The sequence below is a fragment of the Sinocyclocheilus rhinocerous genome, unplaced genomic scaffold (genome assembly GCF_001515625.1).
Source record: "Sinocyclocheilus rhinocerous isolate Xijiao unplaced genomic scaffold, SAMN03320098_v1.1 scaffold835, whole genome shotgun sequence".
Classification (NCBI taxonomy): domain Eukaryota; kingdom Metazoa; phylum Chordata; class Actinopteri; order Cypriniformes; family Cyprinidae; genus Sinocyclocheilus; species Sinocyclocheilus rhinocerous.
Window position 1 is genome coordinate 1,510,192 of NW_015647431.1, and position 4,100 is coordinate 1,514,291.

The 4,100-nt window shown below is 35.4% G+C and overlaps 1 protein-coding gene across 1 annotated transcript in view; it reads right to left on the reverse strand.

The window, feature by feature from the left end:
• LOC107709073 (neurturin-like) overlaps positions 1-4,100 on the reverse strand; it is a 20,131-nt gene that overhangs the window by 865 nt on the left and 15,166 nt on the right. The gene's annotated exons all lie outside the window — the stretch shown is intronic.

Consider the following 4,100-nt stretch of genomic DNA (forward strand, 5'->3'; position numbering starts at 1 on the left):
AATGCGGTCATTGCTTTCGGAGGTGGATGCTGCTGTTTGGGAACGCAGTCGTGTGAGACATTTCTGGTAGGCAATTATACAGAAATACTTTGATGACAGACTTTGCTCGTGCATTTCCAAATGACCATAACAACATTTCAGATGCTGTGGAATGAGATCGGTCCGCTGGTTAGTCAGGTTTTGCCATCCCATAGCGCAAAGTCACATGACTTTAATGCGCTTGGAGGAATTTATTCGCCAAATGCATTTCCATCTCCCATTACACGCATCAACCCTTTTTTGCACAAGTCAAAAACCACCTCAAGCGAGCGTAAAAACTTTTTGCGAATTAAGGGATTTTTATTCGAAATGTGGCGTTTCCATCACTCGTTTCTCATGCGACACTTCAAAATGCGCATTAAAATAGGGTGATGGAAACATAGCTACTGTCATTCTTTGCTAAGTTTTGAATGTGTCTACTGCAATTCTAAGCCTTGTATACTCCAGTATCTTGGCTCCTGGTCTTGTTATTCTGCCTGTTTTCTGGATTACTCAACCTCAACCCCTTACTCTGTCCTTGTTTTGGATTGCCTATTTATGTATGACCTTTGCCTGCCTTTGGATGACGTTTGTGGATTACTCCTTCAATAAACTACTGCATTTGGATCCTCTACCTTCGTGTCACCATGCAGTTCATGACAACATAAAACCTAATGTTACACTGTACAAAATTATTTTTCAAAGTTGTAAATAAAACAAAGATTACGGGAGTACGTTTTACAAGAAAATGCTTGTTTAATGTTTAATTCAATGTGTTATTTGCCGATTCTTTGTAACTATTCAAATTTGAACTTTGGAAAGTCCCTAGCAATTTCTAAGTGAAAAATGTTTCAAAGTAAATCCTAAAAAATGTATGTATATTTTTCAGTGTACATGTCTATAACAACAACTAATGGATTTGGCCTCTACAGTGGAGGGCAATATTTTCAATGCATTTCTGTTCCTGTTCTGTTATGGCATAATTTCAGAACACTTGGAATATAATGCAATAACTTACATTGACTATTTACAGTATCAGAGTTTTATGCTATATTGCATTTTTGACAGAACCCGTCCCATCCACTTTCATTATATGGAAAACAGTGGCCATTTTCTACACAAAAAAAATCACCTTTTGTGTTCCACAGATAGAAAGTCATTCAGGTTTGGAATGACACTGGCATGAGTACAAGATTTTTGGTTGAACTATTTCCCCAGAGGATACAGATTCTGGCACGTGGCTCTGATGCATTAAAATAGTCTCAATTCCTGCCAGCACAAGGCACATCCGCCCACTGTAATGTAACACTGGCATTTAGAAAGGTGATAACACTAGTGGCCCTGGTTCACGCCTCAGCAGCTGATTGTGTAACGTGTGCACGTCTCTCCACGGTGTGAAATTCCTCCTGCTGTTTGCAGAGCACCTTACTGCCACTGCACTGGACTATTATTGTACTGTAACTCATGCAACTGCAGCATGCAGCGCTGAAAACATCCCACAACATGCCACATCATGTTTATAGCGTTTTGTTTAAAGTCACAAGGCGAGTAGAACCTTAGAATATGATTCAAACTTTCTCCAGGCGAAGATTGCAGCAATTAGCTTCCAAGGGAGCAATTTGCTGTGTCAAAACCTGCACGGAGGAGCTTTGGATTATTTAAAGTGGAACATAAAATCGATAAGGAAGAGCATGCTGAGATTATTCTATCGCATGCATGAGCCAGGGAAAAACATGTCAAATGCACTGGGTGTGAAAAACTGGTGTACAACATCTGAGTGTCTCAGTAAAGAAACAATCCTTCCTCTTAAATGTGAAGTGTGCCGTTTTTTATGTTGAGATAATTTCTCTTATCCCAGTTGATGCTGTAAGTTTTTTTTTTTAACAATATCACACAGAAAATGGTCCTACTACTTGATAGATACTACTGGTTTTCTTAAGGTTTAGAGACAAAGTATTCCTTATGTGCATCACAGCAATAAATTACATTTGAAAAATATTCACACAGAAAACAGCTATTTTAAATTGTAATACTATTTCACAATATTACAGTTTTTACTGCTTTGGTGAGCAGAAAAGACATCTTTTAAAAACATTGTTAAACAGTGTATGTTTTATGTATCTTCTTTGCAGACCTCCAGCACTAATCTGTAAATATATTGTGCATTTGAGCTGTTTTGTGTATTTTAATGGCCAGTCAGCATCCACTGATGGCGGTGTTTTTGAGAACGGGGTCTAATTCAGTGGCAGCAAAATGGTCAATATCACGGTTGACTTCCTGAAGAGTGTAAACACTGTGAGGCTGTAGCTCTGTAAAAACACGTCTCTGTTTGTTTGCCCAACATGTCAGCTTGTGGCTCAACCAATGCTGATCATGTTTATCATACTGCACAAAACAAAGTACATGGACATGCCAGCATTATATGTCAGAAGAGCCTTAGAGCTGACTACAGAGAAAACATTTCTATATCTTAAGTCTTCATGGGTCCTCACAAGAGATACTCATGGTAAGTTTGCATTCCACTTGTGTTTCTATATTATTATGTGCACAGATATTGTATTTCCACTGAACATAATGAAAATAGCAAAAAAAATAGAATATTTTCCCAGGAATTTGCCTCGAAGCAGTGTGTCACTGTGACATAACACAGAATCACAGGATGAGAAGAACATCGTCTTAAATTTCAACAAAGATGTTCCCTATAAATACCGAAAAAGTGTTGAAGGATGAATGTCACATAAACATCACAGGTCACATTTCACCCTAAAATCAAAAGAAAAGAAGAAATCATATTTTGCATAAAGAAAGTGAGTCCTATTTATATGACATTCATTGTAATCACATTTAAGAACATTAACCCCCAACTTCTCATTACTGTAATGCTTCTAAATGATTCTAAGATTTATTTACTGTTTTTTACTGATTTCAAACTATTGTAATAAAATGTTATACATATATGCAATGTTATATAAATGTTATATGCAGGTTAGACTTAACCTAAACCATTCTAAACCATAAAATCAGTATATAGAGCAGGATTTGATTTGCCAACACTGAACTAACCAACTACACTGACCTAGATCTAGTCCAGTTGAGCAGAAAGGATTTAATAAAATGTGCAAGTGTTTGTTCGCAATGCTGAGTAAGGAGGCAAGATTGTGATACATTTATAATTAACATAGCATGAAAACTAGGTTGTTTTAAACACATTAAATGCTGGTTTTGGCCTGTTCCATCTCAGAGGTCTTAAACCTTCTGTATGCAAAAAAAATTAAGTTAAAAAGTTAAAAAATAAGTTTAAAAATATACATTAAAAATAAAAAAAATTTAAATAAAAAATGTGAAAACATAATGTTTAGCTGTCTCTTATTGTGTACGCATAAAAGTATATATACAGTATATATACTTTTTTTTTTTTTTTTCTTTAATTAGGGGTTAAATATGATCTGGACATGTTTTTGACAGGTTTCGTGAGATTCACCCATTAGGTCTTTGTGAAGTGTCTGAGGTTACAGCAAGTGTAAAGCATCATTCCCAAAGGATTCAAAGCTCTGACAGTTTAGACAAAAAATTTAATAATAACTTAAGTAAGAAGCCTGAGAAGACAGAAAACAGATAAAGTCTTCTCAGACTGAACTGGTTTCAACTTCCATTCCTCCAACCTAAATTAGCAGGCTTCACATATCACAGAAAACACACAAATGAAATCTCCTTTGTTTATCTCAATTGTTTTTCCTACCCACAAATAAGATTAAGTTGAGAAAAAAAAAAATTATAATAATAATAAGATTTCTGTTTTAGTGGTCAAAGTCTGCAATGTAAAGTTAGAGATTTCAATATAAACATTTCTCATCCAATTTCCAAATGATCTGATCCACTATCCACATTTTATAGCTTTATACACTTACTGTATGTCAACTATTGACTTATTTGTTAAAGGGGTCATATGATGCTGCTAAAAAGAACATTATTTTGTGTATTTGGTGTAATGAAATGTGATTATGCGGTTTAAGGTTCAAAAAACACATTATTTTCCACATACTGTACATTATTGTTTCTCCTCTATGCCCCGCCTTTCTGAA